This window comes from Arachis ipaensis, chromosome B02 (genome assembly GCF_000816755.2).
Source record: "Arachis ipaensis cultivar K30076 chromosome B02, Araip1.1, whole genome shotgun sequence".
NCBI classification, from domain to species: domain Eukaryota; kingdom Viridiplantae; phylum Streptophyta; class Magnoliopsida; order Fabales; family Fabaceae; genus Arachis; species Arachis ipaensis.
The window spans coordinates 55,797,813-55,815,311 of NC_029786.2; the positions used below are offsets into that span (position 1 = coordinate 55,797,813).

The window sequence follows — 17,499 nt, forward strand, 5'->3', positions numbered from 1 at the left end:
TTATGATTTGAAATTAGTGAAAACCAGTTCATATTTATTCTTGAAAGATTTATTTACTTTTCACCAAGTAGGTAGAAACATTTTGCATGTAGTTGCATTCACATAGATAGGCTGCATTTCATACTCTTTACCATTCCCCTTCACTCTTTTAGTTTTCTTAAGCTTAGCATGAGGATATGCTAATGTTTAGCGCTCACTCCTTGTGCGCCCGCACAGCATAAACAAACCCCTCTGTTCGCAGCGTCCGCACCTCTTGTGCGATCGCACCCTACCCCTTTTCCCTTTTCTGTGCGTCCGCACACCTTCGTGCGCCCGCACAAACTGCTTTACATCTTCTGTCCGCAGCGCCCGCACGCTTCTGTGCGCGCGCATGCCTCCTTCTTTCTCCCCTGTGTGCGTCCGCACATGACCTCGTGCATCCGCACAGGTCAATTTTCGAACGTTAGTTCGAAAAGACCAGGGGCTCGCGCTTCATTTCCTTACCTTACCCCAACCCCTTTTCTCCCTCTGCGACCAACCACCACCGGCGGCGACCATATTGCCGCCATCGCCGCCACATACTTTCTCTCTCTCTTTCTCTCTTTCTTTCCTTCTTCCTCTCTCTCTCTTCTACATTTCCCCTTTCTCTCTCTTTCCTGTCTCTGCCACCATGTCGTGACTCAGCCCTGGGCCGTGCCTCTTCAGTTCCGACGAGTAGCGCCCAGCAGTGGCGGACCCTTGTGCCGCTGCGCCTCCTCTATCTCGCCCAACCTTCCTTCACCCTTCCTTCTCTATCTGCTTCCAGGTTTCATTTCGGTTCTATTCCATTTCTTTGATGCTTTATTTTACTGCTTCCTTTTACTTCTGTCTTTAATTTTGCTTTAGTGGATTAGGAGGTTTTAGGTTAGATAATTTATAGTTTTCTGGATTGAATATGAATATGTAATGCTGGCTAATTACTTGAATCATTTTCTGAACTCTGAATGTTGCTATGTCTAGATTGTGATGATATTGAACTGTGCTTGCTGCAATGTAGATTAAAACTGTGATTGCTGCTCAGAATTTTTGTACATGTTATGCTTGTAAATTGCTTAAACGGAATTTTTGATCCAACTTCTATGTCTGATCAGCATAAGTTTTGAATTTCCTTCCATTTGGCATTGTTAATTTCTAATTGTGCACACTTTCTGTTGAAAAATGTAACTGCTGCATGAGATGATTTGGCTTATGCACCATGCTTTTGTTGAAACATCAACCAGAACTCACATTACCTTGAGAATTTTGTTACTTGATGTCAATCTGTTGCTGAGCATATCATCCGATGCTGATCCACTGCATTATATGCTGACTACCGAACCATTTTGTTTTAAATCCAAACTAGCTTGAATAGTATCAATCTTCAATTCTGTTTGGCGCTTTTGCAGCAGTGAATATAATGTTTATTTGGTGAATTGAATAACTGCTTATTCATGTGTGTTTAACATCAAAGCCATGTACACAACAACTTGTTCCTTCAAGTTTTTGAGCAATGCAACCTTGTTTTTCAATCGAACATTGCTTTGGACAACAAATTGTGTATATGTGGTGATTTCATATCTTCTAAACATGAATATGCATAGGCTTTCACTCTGAATCTGATTTGTACCCATTGTGCCAATTTTTTACAAATTTTTCAACTTTTAAGGCACAATGGCGACAATCAGTTTCTTTCCATTCAATTCACAGACACAATGCACCTAAGTCATATACATGCTTTCATTGTTTGTTCATTCATTCATTTATTACTTAGGTTGCTTGATTTTGGGAAAATGCATTCTCTTTGGAACATTCTACTATTTACACATGTTTTTCCCTAATTGGCATTTGTTTATCTGACTGGCTCTTAATTGAATTGTTCGATTATATCCTTCTTCTTTTTGTGATTTTATCTGTTCCCTGAGTTGTATTCTATTTTTGTCTTTTTCAGGATGGGCCGTAAGGGAAAGGAGAAAGCCAACCCCTTGGCTCGTCCTCCTCCTCCCGTGCCGCCAAGTGACCATCCGGATACTTTCATTAACTCTGAGGCCCAAGAACAATATAAGAAACTAGAAAAGCGCGCCTTTCATTATGAGAGGAAGCTAAACCTGCCTGAGAAGTATGCGGATGCCATTCTAAACAGAATCAATTTTTACCAGTGGGAATTCGTAAAATTCGACCCGGTGGAAGTAAATGAACACCAGGTCAAAGAATTTTACGCAAATTTCCTAAAGAGGGATGCCCAAACTGTTTTTCTCAGAGGTGTCACCTTGGATACCTCTGATACTGCTTTAGAGGCCCTCTTAGGCATCCCGCATATTCCTCCGGCTAGGGACGCTTACACTCAAATAATGAAGGACGTCTCATTGGGCAAGATTTCCTTAGATGTGGTCCTGGAAAAGATTGGCCAGCCTGACGCTAGATGGGAATATAGCAAGGGAGAGCAGGCAGTCCCATTGAGCATTGCATGCACAGATCTCAACCCGGAGGCAAGGATCTGGTAGCAGATCATTGCCGATTACATCCTTCCTAGCACGCATGCCACGCATATCAGAGTTCGTGTGGCAGTGATACTATGGGCTATTCTGGAGGGAAAGGGGATCTCTGTTCTTCCCCTTATCAGAGAGTCAACGATGAAGGTGAACCAACAGTTAAAATTCAACGTTCCCTTTCCATTACTGATTACCAGATTAGCAGCCTTATCTGGTGTAGAGAGACGCCCAACAAATCGGACGTCTGTCTACCTCAGTAAGCAGCCTTTCTTGCCATACAGAAATTACGACGGGCCACCCCAAAAGAAGAGGAAGACCTCTGCGCCTTCAACAGCCACAGCAGAGCCATCAGCACCTCCCACAGCTCCTGTACCCACACCACGACCTCAGGCACCGTATGAGTTGTGTCGAGATATCCTCCAGGCCATGCACCGTTATGAGCGCCGTAATGCTCGCTGCTTCCAGTGGATAGTGGCAAAGTCTGAGGGTAGAGACCCTGGGCCACCTCCTCCAGATACACCAGAGCCAGAGGCCCAGGAGCTTGCATCGCAGGAGCCAGCAGCTGAAGCTAGCCAGGTAGTCGAGCACCCAGGCCAGAGACCAGCGGAGCCTAGGGTTGAGGAGGTAGTAGCTGAGGAGCGTGGAGTTAAGGAGCAGATAGTTGAGGAGCTTACATAGTATAAGATTGAGGAGCCCACAGCTGAGGAGCCGAGAGTAGAGGAGCCCACAGCTGTAGCCGAGCCTAGAGCACAGACCACCACACAGCCATCCAGCGCCCTCATTGTCTACCAGCGTCACCACCACCCACCACCGCCCGGCGGTGGAGCTTCACATGGTTGACCTCTCCAGATTGGTTCCTTTAGCACTGAGGACAGTGCATGACTTAAGTGTGGGGGAGGATCTTCTATTTTTGGGTGTAAATATTCTCTCCTGAACACTTCTATTTAGTTTATTTTAAGTTTTTATTATGCTTTTTTTTTGGATACTTTTAGCACTTTGACTTATGCACTTTTTATTTTGGTATATATATATTAGTCACTTTTAGTTATCCTTAGTATTGCATTTCTAGTTTTGGTATATATATATTGCATCTTTATATTGCTTGGTACATAGTATAGATATGGATTGTGATTGGATGATGTGAATAGCTTATGCCTAGATATCTTGATCCTAATTGTTCATGTTACTTTTTGCTTGTTGAAAATTAGGAAAAGAACTAGGAAAGTTTGAAAAATTTTGCATCCATCACATCATACATACATATAGGAAATAATTTTGGTGAAAAACAACAAATTTACCAAGAAATTTTGTTTCAAGGGCATGCTATTAAATTGATTGAGAAAACTATTTTCAAACTTGCTTGAATGATTTCTTTTGGAACATAGAAGAGTAAAGAACAAATACCTTGTGAGTTTTTGAGCTACATTGAGTGGTTACACATTTTAACCACTAACTCTGTTCATTGTATGATATATCTCTTCTATCATTGTAATCTTGGTTTTACTTAATTCTTTATTTCCATTAGTTGATGTATTGAATTGCATTGAGCATGATTGAGGCCATCTTTGATAAAAGCTTACTTTACCCATATAGCCTTACCCTTGTATCTACCATTGTTAACCCCTTTTGAGCCTTATCTACCCCATTGTTCTTGATATTAGCACAGCACAACCTTAAGCAAAAAACCATGATTTATCTTGGATTGTATCCTTGATTAGCTTAGGTTAATGAAGTGTGTTTCGTGTAAGTGTAGGGGAATCTTTTGGGAAACACTGGTAGGGAATGAAAATGTTTAATTTTGGTATCTCATTGAAAACTTTGGAAAATAGGAACATTCATGTATGAACTACTTAACCATATGCAATTATCAATTGAAAAAAAAAAACTCCTCATCATAAAAAAAACACCTTTTACCATAAAAAGGGCGCAAAGTCACCCAAAAGGGTAAACAAATGGATAAAGAATTGCATATGTGATGTTTATAAGACAAGCATACATGAATGTTAATGAATAAGAATTGATGGGATGTTAGGATTGCATTTTGTTTTGATTTGATTGATATAGGTTGATGTGGATACTTAAACTAATCAAGGATTCAATTGCATTTAGTCCACTTAACCATATCTACCCCACCTTGACTCTAACCTTATTACAACCATATGAAGTCCTCATGATAATTGCATTCATGCATCACTTATTGTTGATTGTTAGATGAAAAGTGATTCCTTGAAAGCATGATTAGAAGAGACTTGAGTGAATTGACCCTTAGACACCGAGTGATTAGAGTGTACACACGCCTAGTGAGGGTTCAATTATTCAATTCTATGTCTGCACCTTTCTTATCATGCATTCATGCAAGTTACTTCAATTTAATGCGTCGAATCAATTCTTTAGATTTTTAATTGCATTGGATCATTTCCTTGCTTGGCCCTACTTGTCTAAACTTGCTTGGGAATTTGATTGTTTGTTTTCACCAATTTCATATAGATACCATAGATAGATAGATAGATAGATAGATATATAGTATTTACATACTTGCATGCATATAGGTAGTTGCATTTAATAAGTTGATTACCCCCTTTTTTTATCATTCTCCTTGTCAGTTTAGCATGAGGACATGCTATTGTTTAAGTGTGGGGGAGTTGATGAGTCCATATTTGATGGTATACTTTGACTCAAATTGGATGGATTCTAGCACATGAACTCACACTTAAGCACCAAAATAATATACTTTTGTGTTTAATCCCTAGTTTGATCCTAAATGTACAAATATGCAATTTTGTGCTTTAATAGAGCAATTTAATCCCACCTTTGTGCCATTCGATGCCGTGATATATTTTGTGAGTAATTTCAGGCCTTGAAGGCAAGAATGGATGGGCAAAAGTGAAGGAAAGCATGTACAAGGGAGACAACATGAAGAAAACAAAGAAAGTACACACAGTGACGTGTGCATGCGCACGAGTGCCTGTGCGTACACACAGGAGAATTTCTAGCCGTGTGTGTGGACGCACACATCTGTACATCCGCACAGGTCCCAACACATGATTTCATTAATGAAACATGTGACTTGCATTTTCTGAGGCCTTTTGGGCCATTTTGGAAGGATGGAAGGCTGAAATGGAAGGCTATATAAAGGGGATATCAACACATTTAAAGGCATTAGGTTTTAGTTTAGTTTTTCTTAGTATTAGGAAGCTTCTATAGGAGTAGGAGTAGGAGTAGTATAGCTTTGCTTTCTTAGGGTTTATCAATTTCCATTGTAGCATTTTATAGCAAGCTTGATCTTTGATTTTACTTCTTCAATTGTAAGTACTCTCAATTTCCTCTTTAATTCAAGCACTTTTACTTCCATTTCCTTTTGGTTCAAGTTACTTTTTTCATATTGCAATTTTGTGTTACTTGAAGTTTTGACTAATGAATTTTACATTTCATGCTTCCTTTACGTTTGATTGCTTGTTTGTGTTTGGTTTGGTTGATAGTTGGTTATAGTTTTCCATTTTACTTTGCAATTTCCCATGTTTTATTCTTATGCACACAAGGTATTTGTGAAAATGCCAACCTTAGATTCTGAGTATATTTTCCCACCTTGGCTCGTGGTTTGAGTTCCTAGGATACTAGAGTCATAATGTTCGACATTTAGTGGTAATTTTTGGGTAGTTAGTTGACTCTTGTTTCCATTGACGCTAGCCTTTTATCAACTAGTTTGGTAAGTTGGTTAGGACTTATGGATTAAGGTCAATTATGCTTGCTTGACTTACTCCTCGATGGTTGGGGTTGACTAGGCAAGATTGACTCATCATAATTACCATAGTTGTGGTTATGGCGATGATAGGATTCCTTGGATCCTCATTCCCAAGTCAAGGCTCTTTCATTGCATTTATAGCATTTTCACTAAGTTTTTATCTTGTCTCCCCTTTACTTGCATAAAGTACAATTTTGAGCATTCCTTAGTTCTTTTATTGCTTACGTTCTTTTAATCTTTCATTTCTTGCTTGAAAACCCCCTTTTCCTCATCCCTCAAAACCAAAAGAGAAAACATTTCATTTGCATTCCTAGGGAGAACGACCCGAGGTTTCATTACTCTCGGATAATTTGTTTTGAATTTATTATTTGATTTGAGCATTACTTGTTGGCTTGGAACTATACTTACAACGCTAACCTTATTTTGAGATAAAATTCCTAGCCGACGGTTTTGTTCACTCATCAGGCCCACTTGGTGAGTGTTTGGGCTAAGCTTAATTGAGATCCATATGCTAGGAGGCTCCTGGGGCGTCGAACGCCTGCCTGGAATCCTTTGTGGGCGTTGGATGCCAGTTTTGAGCCTTCAATTCTGAAGCAAAGTATAAACTATTATACATTGCTGGAAAGCTCTGGATGTTAGCTTTTCATAGCCATTAAGAACGCTCCATTTGGACTTCTGTAGCTCCAGAAAAGCTCTTTTGAGTTCAAGGAGGTCAGATCCTGACAGCATCTGCAGTGCTTTCTCTGTCTCTGAATCAGACTTTTGCTCCAGCTCCTCAATTTCAGCCAGAAAATACCTGAAATTGCATAAAAACACACAAACTCAAAGTAGAATCCAAAAATGTGTATTTTGCACTAAAACCTATGAAAACTTAATAAAACTTAAACGAAACATACTAAAAACTATATGAAAATGATGGCAAAAAGCGTATAAAATATCCGTTCATCATTCCGCGTACGCATGCACTCCCAGACTTGTAAAATTTTGTAAAGTTGCAGAAATCAGTTTTAAACACCAAACTTTAAATGTTCATAACTTCCTCTACAAAACTCCATTTTCCTCAAACTTTATATTGTTTTAAAATTCTTAAAACAACCTTTATATTGAAGATTCGAGGCTCAAGTTATGATCTGCCAAAGTTCGCCAAAAATCAAGTTTTACAAAATCAGCAAGGTTCTCTAAATCTCAAAATTTCACAACCAAAACCAATTCATAAACATTCAAAACCACACAAAAACTCACCATTCATTCCCACCGTCACAACCATATGTTTCCCCAGTTACCAATTAACTTCATCCATCATTTTAAACCTATTTCATTCAACTTTATAAACATAATTCAACAAAACTTCCCAAATTCTCAATCAAGATTCCAACCTTCACAATTTTACAGAATTTGACTCTTCACTAACACAATTTATCATATTTCATCATAATTTATATAGTTATCATTATTCACCCCAACATCAACAATTATCATCATAATTCATCCAAAATCATCATAAACACCAATAATGATAATCCACTATTAACAATTCAAACATATCCTATGGTCCACTAGCCTAAGTGTCGAGAAATATTACATATTACATAGAGAAAATTGAAATCATACCTTGGCCGATTTCTAATATGCACCGCACACTAAATTTGAGTCCAAAAGAAGCCTCCAAGCATCAACTAATCCACCAATCAACTCCAACAAGCATCAACAATAAAATTTTCTAACCTATACACATTAATTTACCACAAACCAATACCTAGGGTTCCTAAATACACAATTTCACAAGGGATAAGAGCAAGCTTACCTTACCCATAGTTGATTAGTACAAAACCCAATAGGAACCAAGTGCTAGAGTGTACCTAAACATCCAAAATCACAAAAATCCACTCAAACCAAAATCCAAAATTTCAAAATTCACAATGGCTGAAAACTGGGCTGGGATTTTCGAAATGCTTACCAGAATACCTAGCTAGAAGTGACGGATTCGACGAGAGCTTCGCATGGCCGCAAACCATTCACGAATCGGAGCTCCGTAACTCAAGTTATGGACAAAAGAAGAAGAAGGTGAATAGTGCAAACCCTCACCTCCACTCTTCTCACTTCAGCAGCGCCCCTTTCTTGTTTTAGGGTTAAAAATGGGCTAAAATGCTCACTAGTTGCGTTTATATATGTTGGGTTTGGCCGTTCTAACCCGTTAGCGTTTAAGGTCTGTTTGGCCCAACTTTGGGCTAACTCCTTAGAATTAGTGTCTAGTTTTCAACTTTAAATTGTTTTTGTCTTTTCAAAACAATAAATTCAATTTTTAAAATCTTATTTTTCTAAATACGCAGTACCGGAAAGACTAGAGCCGGTACTGCCGTATTTTTTCAAAATATTTTCGCAAAAGATACATTTTTCCACTTAGAAAAATTCATTGAATTCAAATTTTACCTTTTTATTTTTAAAATATCATTTCTATATTTTTTATCCTATTTTGGGCAGTTAAAATTATTATTTTATTAAAGCGGTTATTTTGGTTCTTACAATAGGCATTCATTCAATGCCTTTCTTTATGATATATCTTATCAAACTTTATAATTCTGATTAATTGATTATTGTTTTTTCACTTCTCAATGTTTAAGAAGTATGAGAAAATTAACCCTTGAATGTGCAGAAATTCTGCTACATCACTAAAGATACATACACGAAATCACAGGTAAATTTTAAAAATAAGTTTTTTTTTTCACTAACATTTTTTCTCTTTCTACTAATTGTCTTTTTTTTCCTATATTTTAATTATCAATATGTTCATCTTAGATCTATAGCCTTGGTAAAAACCAGTAGATGAAACTGAATTTTATTGTGTCTTTACTTTCTTTTTTATGTCTGGTCGTTATAAAGTTTTCAAGAGACAATAATTTGCTATATGTATAGGCAAGTAATTTTTTTTCCTTACAAGAATTCACACCAGATGATGGAATTCTTTATCTATATTAGTTCATCATGATTTGTAAAAATTTCAGGTGATGCTGAAAATCAAAAGCAAACATGTTGCAGGAATCATTACCAAAAAAAAAAGAGAGTAAGCTATTTTTGGCTTCACAAATCACAATATTGTTTTTCTTATATATAGGGATAATCCTTATCATAAACAGATACTAAAGTCTTTGTAATCTTAAATTTGCAGATGTTGTGCTAGATATTTGCACAAACTTACCAACATGGCTAGGGAGATAGAAGGAAAAAGAAGAAAGAAGAAATAAGAACTCATAATGCCCAGCTGCATGCTACTATCTCAGTGGCTATAGTGGCTTCTTTTGTGGCAGCCATCGCGACTGCAATGGCTGCTTCATCTACACCAAGCAAGGATGAGAGGATGGCCAAAACTAGCATGGTTGTGGCCTCTACAACCACATCGATGGCCGCGTAGTGTGTCGAGGCTGCTGAGACAATAGGGGCTGAGAAAGATCACCTAGCTTCTGTGGTTAGCTCAGCTGTCAATGTCAGCTCTCATGATGATATCACTACTCTTTTCGCTACAGTTGCAACAGGTAGCACTCCTTGATGACACTGTTAAGAATCAACAAGTGTATAGTTGCATTGTCAATTAGCCCCTCATAGGACAAAATGTGTCTTGTGTTCATGCTGCCATGGGTAGTGTGACACTAAGAGATAGTAATGATGACCCTGATCTTAATTATTAATGTTTGCAGCTCTAAGAGAAGTAGCTACCCTGAAGGCAAGAGCATTAAAAGAGGTATGGAACATTGCTGCAGTGACACCATTAGAGGAAGGCAGGGGAGGGATTGGAATTTGTGGCAAAGGTACTACAAATACCAATTACAATAAATATAACAATACAAACACAAGTGATAGTAGGGAGATTCTTAATGGAGAAAATTTTCTAGGCGTCGGCAGCCAAGAGCTACTTGCTAAGGGAAGTGACTTACTCAAACGAACCTGTAAAGGTAACAAAACATCAATCACAAGTGTTGCTGCTAGTATTAAATCAATTTTATTTTGTTGGCAAAATGACTTGACATAGTAATGAATAATGATGAAAACTGCAAGTGATTTTTAGTGGAAAATAGTTTCTGTTTAAATACATCGAATAGGCCAGGTAACTTTTTTTCCTTTCAAGAATTCACACCAGATGATGGGATTCTTTATCTGTATCAGTTCATCATAGTTTGTAAAATTTTTAGGTGATGCTGAAAAATGAAGAGCGGATATGTTGCAGGAACCATTACCAAAAAGAAAAAGAGTAAGCTACATTTGGCTTCACAAGTCACAACATTGTTTTCCTTATATATGGGGATAATCCTAATCATAAATAGATACTAAATTCTTTGTAATCTTGAATTTGCAGATGTTGTGCTAGATATTTACAGAGACTTACTAGTATGGCCAGGGAGACATCTGCTTAATGATGACGAAAAGCGTAAATACTTTTGGTTAAAGACAGATCCAAGGGGAGTTGTAGAGATTGAGTTGGGAAATATGATATCTGGACTTAAGGGGTTTCCAGGCTTCTTTTCCATTATTGTACAAAGACGTGTAGATTTGGAAACTGATCTATGCATCTTATAATAATTACTATTAATTGAGTCTCTAGTTATTGCTGACAACTAAACTAAATTCAAATTATATGCATTATAATGCATTTTGCATATGTGTAACCATAGATAGTCATATGTGGCAAGGACTCAACTCAAGAAACTTTGTAACTTAAGCAAAAATCCTCTGCTGTCTGAAACTCTGAATTTGTTCAATTGTAGGAGTTTTATTTATTTATTTGCGTAATTATGCTTTGTCTCAAGTCCCTATAATTCTTAAGAATTTCAGCTGGGGTTTTATCTCTTTATTTTTGAATTTTATTGTGTACAAATTTATTTAATAATTAAATGATATACATGTCTCTTTTGTATTTTCAATACAAAAATCATCCTTATTTTTAGCCAAAAAGATAACCTTTCAATGGTTGCATATTTAGTTTAGAGGCAACACTTATATGGGTTGTATAACTAGAAGAATAGACAATACTTCCAAGGGTTGCATATCAACTTGACAGGCAACACTTTAGCAGGTTGTAAATTTAAATAAATAGGCAACATTTCAACGTGTTATATATTCTAAACAATAGGCAACACTTCAACGTGTTGCATACTCAGAAAAAAAGACAATGCTTTTTGCTTGTAGCTGAAGTATGACAGCTAAAAGAACAGGTGTAAAGTGTTGTCTAAAACAGTTTAGAAGCGTTGTGTGTTTTAAAGAATAATCAACATTTCTGAAGAGTTATCAACATTTTTGAAGAGTTGTCTATGGAAGCGTTGCTTTTGAAGCAAAAAAGCGTTGCCTTGACCTAAGGTAACGACCGCATCTGCAAGGCCTCCAAAAACGTCTCAAGTTCCAAAACGTTGTTATAGATTAAAGACAACCTTTTATCAATCTTTAGACAACACTTTTTAAATATTGTCTCAGCTCTAAAATGTTGTAATATGAGGATGAAAAAAGTGGTATAGCTAGTCATATTATTAAAAAGAATTTTGTAAGGGTCTAAAACTCCCCACAAAACACAAATAAAATTCTTACAAAAATAATTGTCGCTACTATTTAACGGATTTTTTTAATATAAAGATCATATTATTCTAAAATAAAAATATTAAAGGTCGAAGTATCTATTTTTTTTTTTTTATTGAATTTTTTTTTTTCCTATCCATATACTAGTTAATTACTGTTAATTAATACTCTAATTGATTAGTTAATAAATTTAATCCCAGAAATATAGATGCAAAGCCATCATCAAACTAAAATTTTAATATTCAAACATGAAACTAAAATTTTAATATTCAATCAACTACTTTTACTTGACAACTTTATGAATGAAGAAGAGTTCTATCGTGCACTACAACATTTTCAGGTTGAGGCAACATTTAAAAAGGGTTGCCTAAAGGCTGACAAAAAGTTGCTTTTGATCAATGGCAACACTTTTGGGCCTAAGGCAACGTTTTTGGTCGGCGTTGCATATGCAGCCGTTGCCTTAGATCAAGGCAACACTTTTTTGTTTCAAAAGCAACGCTTTTGAGAGCAACACTTGATAAGTGTTGCCTTTGGTTGAAAAACAACAACACTTCAAAGGTGTGTTTGAGACAACACTTTTGCAGTGTTGTCTCCTCTCTCGTATTTTGGTCACTACTAAAAAGTGTAGCCTATTTGCAATAAAATGCAACTCTTTTACGTGTTGCTTATAAGTTGTTGCTTATTAGTTTTGAATATGCAACCCTTTAAAATATTGCCTTTTCTTTTGGATATGCAACCTATACAAGTGTTGCTTTTTCTTTTGGATATGCAACCATACAAGTGTTGTCTAATATTCAAAATATGCAACTAATAAAAGGGTTGTCTTTTTGATAAAAATAAAAATTATTTTTGTAATAAAAATATAAAAAATAAAATTTACAATAAAATTTTTTGTTCATACATGTGTAATTATTTTAATTAATAAATAAATTTGTGCACAATAAAAAATAATTATAAAAGAGACAAAATAACTAAAAATAAAATTCTAATTAAAATAGATATTAAAAAGTTCAATTAGTATTTCTAATACATGTTCATCAATAATTCTCAACAAAATAATAAAATTTTTGTCTAACAATAATTGTCATAACAAAATAGTAATTAATATCAATCAAAATAATATCAAAATATCTATGCTTGACTTTGTTGGAACAATCTGATAATGTGTGGATCCAAAATCAGTGCCAAATGAAAGCTTTTCGGTAACATCAGAGTAATGGTATGATGAACTCAAAATCCTCTTGCCTCCACTGAGTCCAATAACTGCTGCATTTAAATGAATTGGGGTTTAGTTAAAGTTGCATTTAAAAAAAAATTGAAACATAAAAGGTGCAATAACGGAAAATGATGCATGGTATGTGTTTGATGAAGTACCTGAGTAAACTGAGAAAGAGAAATGCAATTCAGATAATGATGAATGCTCCAAAAAGGTATTAGCTTAGTAGTTCTTATTTAGAATCATAGAATCAGAAGGAACAAGCTCACAGGAAGAGACTTCACTCACATAACTGTTTGGTGTGGAAGGAAATAACGTTGCTGCTATATTAGATTTTTCTCTTTTATTTTTTAATGATTATTCTTTTATTATCACTATCGTATAAAATTAATCAATTTATGTTTGAGAGAAAGCAACAGAGAAATAAATGACTGAAACATAAATTTGAAGGGGAAAAAAATGAAAAGATAAAGATATGAAACAACTCCCTTGACAATTTCTGCTATTCCTGCGAATGAAACAGCAGTTACTAGAGTCTGTTGCAGTGACAACACGCATCACTCCCCAACATAGCCACATTATTTCAGCAATGAGGAAAAAATTTTCTTCCTCACAGTAGCACAACGCTACAAAAATAAGTAATTAAAAAGGAAAAAAAAGATGATTGATTAAAAATAGCAAGAGTGTATTGCAGAAGCCACCATGAAGTAAGATGGCAGAAGACAGAGAAAGCAAAGGCCAAAAATGTTGATAGTCCATTCCCAATAAATGATAAATCACAAAAATTACTGCAAATTTTTTTATTATACCTGGTCATCACTTTGGATCACGAGTTGATGAGGAAGGACGATCGTTGCCATTCGAACATTGCTTACTATTTATATCATGTGTTGATTCCTTGGCTCGTAATAAAGATAGTGCTTCATCAATATTTGTGCCAAGAGAACTCTGTTGCAAGAGAAGCTTCACAAGATCCTCCAAACTTTGGACTCTATCTTTTGTCTCATGAAGTTCAGTTTTCATTGAACTTATAGTCTCTGCATGTTGTTGCTTAATTTTAGCAATCTCCCGTTCTTTCTGCAGAGATGTTTTTGTGATTGTCCTCCCATAACATCGAACTTTTCCTGGTTGTTCTTTGCCAAATACTGCAGTAAATGCTTTCTCGGGAGTGTCTCCAGCTTCTTGGTGGCTCTTAAGTTTATCCTATTAAAAGAAAACATAACAATTTTAGCTTGTTCCACTCACTGATTCTCATGCTTCTTTCCAAAACAGCCTAAAAGTAAAGGTGTTATGTCATGGCTATTTCCTCGGTTCAAGAAGAAGCATAGCAAGAATGTGATGATGAGTTTCCCAAATAGAACTGAATCTGAGAAAGTTTCTCAAGTTCTTAAGGACATGTGAATAGTTTCAATTGAGACACTCAAGAGGGAGTTAATGGAAGCAAATGAGAGTAGGGATGCAGCATTAATGAAAGTTTCTGAGATAAGAACTTCATTGGGGAAACTTTTAATACTTTTAATAATGATATAATGAACATATTAAAAGTTAAAACTTAGATTTTATGTCCTTTACCAGTCATGTCCATATCAGCTACCCATTAAATATAAATAGATGACAGAAATTAAAGGATGATTTGATTAATTTCAAACCTAAAAAAGCAAGCTGTCTTAAATTAATGCCTACCAAATCCCAAATCACTGTTATTTTAATTAGAATTAAGAGGTAATATATCATTTAACATTTATATCTTTGACTTCTCGCCTGCTATATCTAAATAAATTAAAGCATAAGCAATTCACATGTATATTTTAATTATGGACCCCACAAAACATGATCATGTATGTTTTAAATCTACTTAATTAGTTATTTATAAATTATATTAGCTTTCAAGAAGAATCCTCCTCCAGGGGGAATTGACTTTGGTTTTAAATCTATAACAATACATTTTTTTAGTTTAAACCCTCCGGTGGAAATCTTAAGGGTAGAAGAGAATCCAGGATTTTATATTCAGGATAGGATCTTAAGTTGTATATAGGACAATCTGACTTAAAATAATACTGTAAATTAAGGCAGTTTTATTTTAGATCAATTTATAAATTAAGGCAGTTCTACTTCAACTTATTATGACTTACAATAACAGCTTGTGTTCCTGAATCAAGCTCTTTTCCTTTTCGTCCAGTTCGAGTTGCAACAAACACATCAACCTGTGAAATCTTTCGTTTTCAGCACTTGGTTCAAAATCGTCATCTTCTCTTTCCAAATGAACCCCATGTGTCTCCAAAAATTTATCCATACCCATGGTTGGACGCTTTTTAAGATTTTCTGGTTCTTCTTCACTAGCTCCAATTTTCTGGTTCGGCATACTTTTCATTCTTTTGGAAATTGGGACTTCTTTTTGAGTGCTTTGCTTAGAAGGCATAGGAGTCACTCTCTTTTGTCCATGACCACCAGCCATCATTGGAGAGATAAAATGCTGTTTCTTATGAATTTCTGCTGTATTTTTCTGCATGAATTGCTTGTTGCTTTGATACTGTTTTACCAGTCTTCTCCGCTTTGGAGTAGTTCTTGTTTCCATTGTATTTCTAAAATAAAACAAAATAAAAGATGACATTAGACATTAGAATTTGGCAATGTAAATAAAGTTCTTTCCCAACACCAAATTCAGCCTTTAATAAATCATTAAGAAACTGAATGGAGTTGTTTGCTGAGGATATAATTGAAGACTACTATTTAATAGTAATAAACAAGAAGGAGCTGAAGGAGATAACATTGTGGAACTGAAGGAGCTGTTTGCTGAGGATGTAATTGAAGACTACTATTTAATAGTAATAAACAAGAAGGCATGTCATAAGACACATATATAAAAAAGTGATACATCTTTCATTCCACTTTCCTACTGTTTAATGCAATTAAAAAGTTAAAGTATATACATCTTTCATTCCACTTCCCTACTATTTAGTGTAATGAAGGAAAAAAGTATAAATCATTCAATGTCCAAAAAAGATTGACCTTTTCCTCCACGGGCCTTCATTCACCTTTTTTTTTGTCTTCCCAAAGGAATTCTCCATAGAATCTAAGTGACTTAAAACTTCCATGCCCTCTAGCAACGGTGGAGCTTTCCGATGTTCTTCTTTTCCATTAAATGACCTCTTATTAGTTCTCCATGGATGTTCCTCGGGCAAAAAAACACGATGACCCATATAACACATCTTCCGACTATGTGTAAGATAACTAGAACAAGTCCCATAGTTACAAGAAGGGCAAGCTAGTTTCCCCTTTGTACTCCACCCGGATAACATTGCATATGCAGGAAAATCACTAATTGTCCATAAGAGAGCTGCATGCATTTGAAAAGTTTTATTTCTTGCAGCATCGTATGTTTCTATCCCAAGTTCCCATAACTCCTTCAATTCCTCAATCAATGGTTGCAGGTACACGTCAATATCATAAAGTATTCTTGTTTCATACACATCCATGGTGGCAAGTTATAAGTCATTAAAATACAAAGGAAGTTGCAACATTTAGCACAAGGACATAGAATTTCCTCTCCTTGAGGATTTCCAACGGAGTAAGCATAGTCCAAGAATCTATTGACGCCGTCTCTAAACTCTTGGCTATGTCTTGGTAAACTCATCCAGTTCTTGGATGAGTCCTGGGAAAACCTAATTGTTCATAGTGATATTACTATTAAACTAAAACTTGCTATATATGCACGGTTGCTCAATATAAAATATATAAAAAGAAATATTAAAAAAATGCTTTTATATTTTAAAAGAAATATTAATAATTCTTTTATTATTCTAAAAGAAATATTAATAATTACTTTTGAAAAGATATATTTTAGAATAAAAATGCTTTTATATTTTAAAAGAAATATTAATAATTCTTTTATTATTCTAAAAGAAATATTAATAATTACTTTTGAAAAGATATATTTTAGAATAAAAATGCTTTTATATTTTAATTTTTTAATTAAACAATCAGTATTTTGTTACATAAAAAAGTGCAAAAGAATAATATAAACATATAAAAACAAATAAGTATAAGATAAAAATATCTTACGAGGTCATGCCGCAACAATTTGCACTTAGTGTTCAGCTGCTTATACCCAAGTATGAGTGAAGGAATCAATCTGATTAAGAAGGAGAGACTAGAGGAGATGAGAAAGAGTATGAGTGAAAATGAATTGTGACTTGCATAGAATCAATCTGATTCTGCACTTAGTGCAGCTTTTATATACACAAGAGAGTGCAGGTTTTATATAAACAAAAGCACTATTAATACTACTGCCATTTTATTCTTTGTAGCTGTCCATCTTTTGATATATTACTGCAAATCACATTCATGAATTTTGTACATAAAGGGAACAAAAGCTTTTAAACACTATTAGCAAGGCCATTAAAAAAATATAAATAATTTTGATTAATATTTTTAAGATACTTAATAACCAAATATATTAACGTGGTTGTGATTAAAAGTTTGGAAGGTTGAAAAGT

General features: G+C 35.2%; 1 pseudogene; it reads left to right on the forward strand.

Annotated features, from left to right (window-relative positions):
- LOC107627265 lies at nucleotides 2,628–10,884 on the forward strand (annotated as a pseudogene).